General features: G+C 36.8%; 1 long non-coding RNA gene across 1 annotated transcript; it reads right to left on the bottom strand.

The window, feature by feature from the left end:
- Positions 1-1,057: 1,057 nt before the first annotated feature.
- LOC128928194 (uncharacterized) lies at positions 1,058-7,283 on the bottom strand. Its single transcript, XR_008472998.2, has 2 exons — positions 1,965-7,283; positions 1,058-1,139 (listed from the first exon to the last, which is right to left on the bottom strand). It is a non-coding gene; the product is annotated as an uncharacterized LOC128928194 (long non-coding RNA).
- Positions 7,284-10,753: the final 3,470 nt, after the last annotated feature.

A 10,753-nucleotide genomic window follows, 5' to 3' on the forward strand; every position in this document is an offset into this window, starting at 1 on the left:
CTGTAGATAAAGTAGAAATCTTGAAGGCATTTTTGGAACAGGGGTTAATAAAAAGCCAGCATGGTGGATTAGCATCCAAGATGGAGTTACTTTATCCTCCACAAGAGGCTATCACTTAGCCCACCATAATAGGCATAACAAATCCTATTTTCAATATAATTCAATTTAAAGATAATATGTCTTTCATGAGAGGGGGTGATAATGAGAAGACAAAAAAAGGAGATAATTTGTTATACACTATACCTTTTCAAATGACTACTTAGAAAGGTGATAGGTTTTAATATTTCCAGATGTATCAGTCTCTCATCTTGTTGCTCTATCTTCTGTTACAATATTGAGAATTTTAAAAAAAGTAACTTGTAATTTATTTTCCAAGAAAGCCAGTATGTATCCTAGAAATTGCTTCATCCTTGAACTTATAAAATTCACTTCTGCCAAAAGAAAGGAAAAATGGAAGGGCAAATAGACTGCTCATATGAAAATGATGACTTCAAGTCACATATCAATTTTCTTTCAGAGATGATTCACAAGCCAACGTTTTGCCCTAGGGAGAAATGTTGCCATTTTCACAGCAAAGTGTTTTTTTTTTTTTTTTTTTTTGTACAGTGAAATGACAGTTTTCTTCAACAGTAAAACTGAATTAACTTCTGAAGGAAGAAACGCAGTAAAAATGTCAAACTCATAAAATATATCATGTTTTGAACATCTGCACATGTTTTTGGACTGACCTGACCAAGAAAGAAAATTTCCTCAAGGTACTAGTGATTCGGGAACTAGGTGGTTGAAGGACAGGTAGGGGTGAGGATGGGAGTACTGCGAATAAGGAGGCAAGATTGTAAGTGTAACTTAGATACAATTGGATCATCTAGAAATAGCTCCATTATCTTGAGTTCCCAGGTATAGAAATGGATGATAATAATAGATATACTTTCTATTTGTGCTGTGTCATATTGAGCAGTCTAAAAGATCTATCTAAGTCTACAAAGGAATATAGCTCCAAACTAGAAAGCCTGATATGTCTCAGAGGAAAGTCTTTCTTACCTTCCTTCTTTCTCCACTTTCTTCCTCTTTCCATCCTTCTCTCCTTTCTCTTCTTCCTTCCCCATTCTTTTTCTTCCTCCCTCCCTTTTCTTCTATTCCTTTTTCAAAAATTTCAGAAAAATGGTTTGGCTTACTAAAAGCGATATTTAGTCATAGACACTAAATGTATGGGTGTGAAATACTGCAACCTACAAGAAAGAGACATTATGACCCTTATATTCTGTTAAAAGAAGATTTCAAACCATAAAGCTTTTAAAAAATTCTATAAGAAGAGATAATTCAACATTTTCCTTCCTGACCAATGGAAGAAAATCAGAACAGTTCCACAGAGAAAGTTATGGATACTCATAATATCTCATTCTCTTATTCTTTTGTGTCATGCCACAAGATATTATGAGTATCCACAACTTTACAATTATGCATAATTAGTTATCATTTATAGCACTATCTCATAATTCTTTAATTTTGTCATCATAATAGCCATTGAAGTAAGTAGGAAAGATAGTGATCCTTTCAGTATTTTATAGAAAAAGACATGGATGCAGAGTCAACGTGAGATGTTACCTACTGGTGCAAAACACTGAGCTCACTGCAGAAAGGGTAGATATCTGCTTGAACAGCTGTGACTACCTTTAATACAGCATTTCAAGAATCTGGGTCTCGGCTCAGTCATGCCTCTTACGGGTTGACTCTACCTAAGGAGCTTCATATTCCTGGGACTCGATTCTATTTTGTTATAAAAAAGAAGGAGTAATCTATGATTTCTCAAATTCTTTTTAGCTCACACAAGTTCAATTTGTAGAAATCCTTTTCAGCAAGGGCCATGCCTGTCCTCTGTGCATAGGAAAACTTTACCTTTTCCCTTTAAATTTCTCTTACTCTGGCTAATGAGAACACATTTTATTTTTGGCACCCAAACTTACCTCAGTGTGACCTTAAAGTAAGAGGATTGTTTGGAATAAGAAGACAATTTCAGGGCTCTGAGTTTTCTTCATTACTGAAGTCCATTGTTCATAAGGCAGCACCTCATGTTCTCATGGTTTTTACTAGCCACCTTCCACTGGAAGCATCATCTTGTTCTGTCTCTCTCAGTGGTATACCCTATTAGAGCCAGCTAACTGATCAGATGAAGAAAGTTAGTTTTCAACCATGACTAACATGCATATATGGCTGAAGGAAAACTTACACATAATAGAAACTCTTCAAAGTTAAAAATGTAACTGCATCTGGCAATCAACTGAAATACCTACGTTTTTCACATATCCTTGAGAAAATTCAGATGTTTCTTGGTTAAAACAGAGAGGATGAGAAAGGGCCTGTTATTCCCTATAGTACAAACTTCTGCGCTGGCCTCTGAGCAGGCTCGTGTTCTGGTCTGTACTTGTATACATATCCTGAGAAAGTCTCCTAGGCCAATACTTTACATTATCATCTATCATGTTATCTTTGGGATTGTGTGAAAGAGAGGACATTTCTTCAAAAAGTATGTTATGAAGTAGATGTAATCTCAGAATAAATGTTTGGTTTTCTGTTCTTGTGCCAGTTTGCTGAGAATGATGGTTTCCAGATTCATCCAAGTCCCTGCAAAGGATAGGAGCTCATCCTTTTTTATAGCTGTATAGTATTTTATGGTGTATATGTGCCACAATTTCTTTATCCAGTCTATCCTTGATGGGCATTTGGGTTGGTTCCAAGTCTTCACTACTGCAAACAGTGCTGCAATGAACATACATGTGCATGTGTCTTTATAACAGAACGACTTAAAATCCTTTGGGTATATACCCAGTAATGGGATTGCTGGGTCAGATGGTATTTCTACTTCTAGATCCTTGAGGAATTGCCACAGTGTCTTCCACAATGGTTGACACTCCCACCAACAGTGTCAAAGTTTTCCTATTTCTCCACATTCTCTCCAAGCATCAGTTGTCTTCAGATTTTTTAATGATCACCATGCTAACTGAGGGGGAAATGGTATCTCAGTGTTTGATTTGTGTTTCTCTAATGATCATTGATGGTGAGCATTTTTTCTGTTTGTTGGCCATATAAATGTCTTCTTTTGAAAAGTGCCTGTTCATATTCTTCACCCACTTTTTGATGAGGTTGCTCTTTTCTGGTAAACTTGTTTTAGTTCTTTGTAGATTCTGGATATTAGCCCTTTGTCAGGGTAGATTGCAAAATTTTTTTCCGATTCTGTTGGATGTTGGTTCACTCTAATGATTGTTTCTTTCACTGTGCAGAAGCTCTTAAGTTTAGTTTGATCCCATTTGTCTATTTTGGCTTTTGTTGCTATTGCTTTTGGTGTTTTGGTCATGAAGTCCTTGCCCACACCTATATCCTGATTGGTATCGCCTAGGTTTTCTTCTAGAGTTTTCATGGTGTTAGGTCTTACATTTAAATCTTTAATCAATCTGGAGTTAATTTTTGTATGAGGTGTAAGATATGGGTCCAATTGCAGCTTTCTGCACATGGTGAGCCAGTTTTCCCAACAGCATTTATTAAACAGGGAATAATAATTTCCCCATTGCTTGTTTTTGTCAGGTTTGTCAAAGAACAGATGGTTGTAGGTGTGTGGCATTACTTCCAAGGCCTCTGTTCTGTTCCATTTGTCTATATCTCTGTTTTGTTACCAGTACCATGCTGTTTTGATTACTGTAGCCTTATAATATAGTTTGAAGTCTGGTAGTGTGATGCCTCCAGCTTTGTTTTTTTTGCTTAGATTGTCTTGGCTATGTGGGCTCTTTTTTGGTTTGATATGAACTTTAAGGTGTTTTTTTCCAGTTCTGTGAAGAAGGACAATTGTAGCTTGATGAGGATAGCATTGAATCTATAAGTTACTTTGGGCAGTATGGCCATTATCATGATATTAATTATTCCTAACTATGAGCATGGAATATTTTTCCATCTGTTTGTGTCCTCTCTTGTTTCCTTGTGCAGTCATTTGTAGTTGTCCTTGAGGAGGTCTTTCAAATCCTTTGTTAGTTGTATTCCTAGGTATTTTATTATCTTTGTAGCAGTGTGAATGGGAGTTCGCTCATGATTTGGCTGTGTGTTATTGGTTTATAGGAATGCTTGTGATTTTTGCCCATTGATTTTGTATCCTGAGAATTGCTTATCATCTTAAGGAGATTTTGGGCTGAGATGATGGGGTCTTCTAAATATACAATCATGTCATCTGCAAATAAAGACAATTTGACTTCTTTTCCTAACTGAATATCCTTTAATATTTCATTTCCTTGCCTGATTGCTGTGGCTAAAAGTTCCAATACTATGTTGAATAGGAATGGTGAGAGAGGGCACCTTTGCCTATTGCCAGTTTTCAAAGGGAAAGCTTTCTGTTTTTGCCCATTTAGTATTATATTAGCTGTGGGTTTGTTGTAGATAACTTTTATTATTTTGAGATACTGTCCACTGATACCTAGTTTATTGAGGGTTTTTAGCATAAACACTGTTGAATTTTGTCAAAGGCCTTCTCTGCATCTATTGAGATAATCATGTGCTTTTGTCTTTGGTTCTGTATATGTGATGGATTACATTTATGGATTTGTGTATGTTGAACCAGCTTTGCATTCCAGGATGAAGCCAACTTGACTTTGATGGAAAATTTGTTTGATGTGCTGTTGCATTCAGTTTGCCAATATTTTATTGAAGATTTTTGCATTGATGTTCATCATGGATATTGGCCTGAAATTTTCTTTTTTAGTTGTCTCTCTGCCAGGTTTTGGTATCAGGATGATGTTGGCCTCATAAAATAAGTTAGGGAGGATTCCCTCTTTTTGTATTGTTTGAAATAGTTTCAGAAGGAATGGTACCAGCTCCTCTTTGTACATCTGGTAAAATTTATCTGTGAACCCTGTACTTTTTTTGGTTGGTAGGCTATTAATTGCTGCTTCAACTTTAGACCTTGTTATTAGGGTATTAGGGGATTCAACTTCTTCCTGGTTTAGTCTTGGGAGGGTGTAGGTGTCCAGGAATCCATTTCTTCTAGATTTACTGGTTTATGTGCATAGAGGTGTTTGCAGTAATCTCTGATGGTAGTTTGTATTTCTATGGGATCAGTGGTGATATCCCCTTCATCATTTTGTTATTGCATCTATTCAATTCTTCTATCTTTTCTTTTTTGTTAGTCTGCTAGTGATCTATTTATTTTGTTGATCTTTTCAAAAACCAACTTCTGGATTTATTGATTTTTTTGAAGAGTTTTTTTTTTTGTGTGTCTCTGTCTCCTTCAGTTCTGCTCTGATATTAGTTATTTATTGTTTTCTGCTAGATTTTGAATTTGTTTAATGTTGCTCCTCTAGTTCTTTTAATTTTGATGATAGGGTGTTGATTTTAGCACTTTCCTTTCTTCTCATGTGGGCATTTAGTGCTATATTTTCCCTCTAGACACTGCTTTAAATGTGTCCCAGAGATTCTGGTATGTTGTGTCTTTGTTCTCATTGGTTTTGAAGAATATCTTTATTTCTGCCTTTATTTCATTATTTATCCAGTAGTCCGTCAGGAGTAGGTTGTTCAGTTTCCATGTAGTTATGTGGTTTTGTATGAATTTCTTAGTCCTGAGTTCTAATTTGATTGCACTGTGGTTGGAGAGACTGGTTGTTATGATTTCCATTCTTTTGCATTTGCTGAGGAGTGATTTACTTCCAATTAGGTGGCCAAATTTAGAGTAAGTGAGATGTGGTGCTGAGAAGAATATATATTATGTGTATTTGGGGTGTAGAGTTCTGTAGATGTCTATTAAGTGTGCTTGGTCTAGATCTGAGTTCAAGTCCTGGATATCCTGTTCATTTTCTGTCTCATTGATCTGTCAAATATTGACAGTGGAGTGTTCAAGTCTCCCACTATTATTGTGTGGGAGTCTAAGTCTCTTTGTAGGTCATTAGGAATTGCTTTACATATTTGGGTGCTCCTGAATTGGGTGCATATATATATAGGATAATTAGCTTTTGTTGCATTGATCCCTTTACCATTATGTAATCCCCTTCTTTTTCTCTTTTGCTCTTTGTTGGTTTAAAGTCTGTTTTATCAGAGAGTAGAATTGCAACCCCTGCTGTTTTATCAGAGAGTAGGATTGCAACCCCTGCTGTTTTATCAGAGAGTAGGATTGCAACCCCTGCTTTTTTTGCTCTCCAATTGCTTGTTAAATCTTTCTCCATCTGTTTATTTTCAGACTATGTGTGTCTTTGCATGTGAGATGGGTCTCCTTAATACAGAACACTGATAGGTCTTGACTTTTTATCCAATTTGCCAGTCTGTGTCTTTTGATTAGGGCATATAGCACATTTACATCTAAGGCTAATATTGTTATGTGTGAATTTGATCCTGTCATTTTGATATTAGCTGGTAATTTTGCCTGTTAGTTGATGCAGTTTCTTCACTGTGTCAATGGTCTTTACTATTTGGTACATTTTTGCAGTGGCTGGTACTGGTTGTTCTTTTCCATGTTTAGTGCTTCCTTCGGGAGCTCTTATAAGGCAGGCCTGGTGGTGATGAAATCTCTCAGCAATTGCTTGCCCATAAAGGATTTTCTTTCTCCTTCACTTATGAAGCTTAGTTTGGCTGGATATGAAATTCTGGGTTGAAAGTTCTTTTGTTTAAGGATATTGAATATTGGCCCCCTCTCTCTTCTGGCTTAAAGGGTTTCTGCTGAGAGATCCAATCTGCTGTGAGCCTGATGGGTTTCCATTTGTGGGTAACCCAACCTTTCTGACTGTAAGGCCGGTTGCCTTGCCGGGAGTCGAACAGACACATTTATCACTCTCCGCACCTGATAACTACGTCATCACCCGAGCTCATTATCTGGCTTCCCCACAAAACTTCCCCACACAAGCCTCTGCATACCATGTCCAAGCCCACACTCAGCACTAAATTATGCATCCAACATCCAGCCCACTGTTAAAAAACCCTGCAGAGAAATTTTTTTTAAAGAAGCCCCACCGTTCCCTGCCCAGCAACAGCCTGCCCCGTACGCCCCTGGCAGGCCGGCATACCCAAGGTCCTGCCTGCCTACCAACGGCATCTAGTTTCATATACTTCCTACTTTAACTCCATGTACTTCCTGCTCCTCAACAACCATTAGAAATGCCTTCTCTTTGTTTCCCCAGTAGTCAATCCAGGCTCACTTACCCAAGGTCCCGCCTACCAATGGCAGCTAGTTTCATATACTTCCTACTTTAACTCCATGTACTTCCTGCTCCTCAACAGCCAATAGAAATGCCTTCTCTTTGTTTCCCCAGTAGTCAATCAAGGCCCACTTACCCAAAGTCCCGCCCACCTACCAATGGCAGCTAGTTTCATGTACTTCCTACTTTAACTCCATGTACTTCCTACTCCTCAACAGCCAATAGAAATGCCTTCTCTTTGTTTCCCCAGTAACCAATCAATTGCCTGCACTCCCCATAAAACCCCACGCCCTGAACAGCTGGATGCGACTTCTTTGGCCCCCACTTGGGCCACTGAAACTTGCCTGGGAGCTGAATAAATTGGCTTTTCACTTTTCTATACCTGCCTAAGTTTCCTCAGTTTACCTCGGCAATAACTCTTACACTGACCTTTCTCTCTCCAGAACATGAAGGATTTTTTTCTTCATGTCAACCCTGGTGAATCTGATGATTATGCGCCTTAGGGTTGCTCTTCTTGAGGAGTATCTTTGTGGTGTTCTCTGTATTTCCTGTACTTGAATGTTGTCCTGCCTTGCTGGGTTGGGGAAGTTCTTCTGAATGATATCCTGAAGCTCATTTTTCAGCTTGGATTCATTCTCCCCATCACATTCAGGTACACCTATCAAACAGAGATTAGGTATTTTCACATAATCTGATATTTCTTGGAGGCTTTGTTCATTTTTTTTTCACTTTTTTTTTTCTCTAATCTTGTCTTGTTTTATTTCATTGAGCTGATCTTCAGTCTCTGATATCCTTCCTTTTGCTTGATCAAATCAGCTACTGAAACTTGTGTATGTTTCAGGAAGTTCTTGTACTGTGTTTTTCAGCTTGATCAAGTCATTTATGCTCTTCTCTAATCTGAGTTATTCTAGTTAGGATTTTGTCTAACTCTTTCTCATGATTCATAGTTTCTTTGCATTGGGTTGGAACATATTCCTTTAGCTCAGAGAAATTTGTGATTACCTACCTTCTGAAGCCTCTTTCTATCAATTCCTCAAACTCATTCTCCATCTAGTTTTGTTCCCTTGCTTGTGAGGAGTTTTGATCCCTTGAAGGAGGAGAGGCATTCTGGTTTTTGATGTTTTCATACTTTTTGTACTGGTTTTTTCCCATCTTAGTGGATTTATCTACCTTGGTCATTGAAGTTGGTGACTTCCGGAAGGGGTCTCTGAGTGGGCATCCTTTTTGTTGATGCTGAGACTATTTCTTTCTGTTTTTCAGTTTTCCTTCTAACAGGCCCATCTGCTGCAGGACTACTGGAGGTCCACTCCATACCCTGCTTACCTGGGAGTCACCCATGCGGGGGTGGAGAACTGGAGGGATTGCTGCCTGTGCTTCCTCTGATAGCTTTATCCCATGAGGGTACCCGCCAGATGTCAGCCAGAGCTCTTATGCATGAGGTGACTCTGGATATACAGGGGTCATGGAGCCACTTGAGGAGGCAGTCTGGGTTTTGTTTCTATTAGTGTAAAATATAGATAATAATGGTACCTATTTGATAGGATTGCTATGAGAACTACTTACAATAATCAAGTGATTGGAAGTGTACTCAGTACACAGAAAAAAACAATAAAGATAACTCATACTGTTATCCACAGTTTTCATTCAACCTCTGAAGAGCTGTTTTCATTAGATCTTTTAAGTTTAAATCCTGTATTTAGCATTGCACCTAATCATTAGAAAGTTAAAAAATTGTGGAAGATACTTAAAAATCCATTTTGCTGCACCATTTAATAGAGGTTTTTTATAGTCTCTGCTTCTTTAAATAAATGTCAAATTTACCCATTTATGAAGTTCATGAGCTGGTAAATATTTTTCAGAAATATACAGTTACTTATAGATTATTTAAAATCCTTTACTTCTTTGCTATTTGTGTTTTATGGGAGCTGCTTAACATTTAAATACATCCTTAAGGACAGTCATGGGACTGTTTTAATTGTTATGTGGCAGTATTTATTGTTGTTATTACTTTTCTTTACCTGATTGATTTATGTCTTGCCTTAATATGCTGTTGCTGTTGTTATTTTCTAGTAATTCATTCCTTTAATACTTTATCCAATCAAAAGTGAACAGAGTAGCCCACTGCAGCTAATGTCTGTCAAGGCTTATATTTATCAAATTTGATTTGACTTTATCTGTGTACGCATTGGAAGCCAACTTACTAAAAGTAAAGTCCCTTGCCTTTATCCATGTTTTCTGCTTTTTAAAAGAAAGCTAACACTTTCTGACTTTAGCAACTGTGAAAATTATGTTTACTTGAAGCTAGAATTTGGACCAGAAAGGGAGCATAACAACTTTTGATTAAAAGAATTCCAGATGAATCTATTCCTGCTTGTCACCTGTTATTAAGTGGATTTAAGCCTCTCAAAGGTTGAAAATTGTTTTTGAGGGTGTTATTTAGGCTTTTATTATTGGAAGCACTCTGATTATTCTACTTTTAGTACCCTTTTAAAAATGTAAATTGGGGGTTGATACTTTATTGTTAATATATAGTTTCACTGTTGGCAAATGGAAAACAAATCTGAATGATTTTTCTTCAGCTAACTATCAAATTTTCCAAAGAGTAGAAGAGATATTTTTCACAAACATGCTGAATAGCTTTCATCAAGCTTAATGGTAACAAAGAACATTATGCTTAGACACTAGAAAGATAATACAAGGATGTTAGTGTGAGAAGAAATTTCAGGCCTATTACAAACAGTTCCATGTGGAAGAGCTATATGTATGATATACAAAAACAAGTTAAACGCTTTGGAGTGGGTCATAAAGCATTCACAAATGATGTCAAATATATATGCAGATTAAAGATCATAGATGATCAGATAAACAGAAAAGTAGAGACAACTTTGGGTAGGAAAATTAAAGCTCTAACTTTTCATGTGGCTTTTTGTAACTACAGAGGTACCGATTTTGTTTTCATCGTATATATACCTTATGAATTATTTATTACTCTAATAAAATAACATAATTTTACAATTAAGAAATCAGAGACAATTTCATAGGATTAAGATGTTGCTCTTTAGATTGCATTTGGTTTTCATGAGCATTCTGATTTTAATTTGAATATTAGCTAGCCAACTAGGGCCTGACAAATACTGAAATATATTTAATTCATCATGTAATGTTGAGTTGATTCAAATTTTGGCTTCTGTGTTGTAGGTATACATATGAATTACAACCTTTTACTTAAAGACTGATAAATATGGCAAGGTGAAAATTTTTTTTTAAATTCTATTGATCTATACCTGTTGCACGCATGTGTGTGTGCACACACACACACACAGTATTTTCATCTAAGTGAAAGGACAGCCAGGAGTCTCCATGTCATCCTGTTGTTTCACATAGTGTAAGATTCAGATGGCCTCCTAAGAAGAATCCCATAGTCTACAGAGAGACTTATGTGGCAATATAACTGTTGATGCTTCAAGTTTTTAGGAAATTGTGCCTCCCTTTTCTAACACTTTTTCACTTAATCTTTTTGCATCACTTGAAAACTTAGTTTTCTTTTTCTTTTTAATCAATTTCTCTATTCTCTGATCTACATCTTTCTTCTG

This window comes from Callithrix jacchus, chromosome 7 (genome assembly GCF_049354715.1).
Source record: "Callithrix jacchus isolate 240 chromosome 7, calJac240_pri, whole genome shotgun sequence".
NCBI classification, from domain to species: domain Eukaryota; kingdom Metazoa; phylum Chordata; class Mammalia; order Primates; family Cebidae; genus Callithrix; species Callithrix jacchus.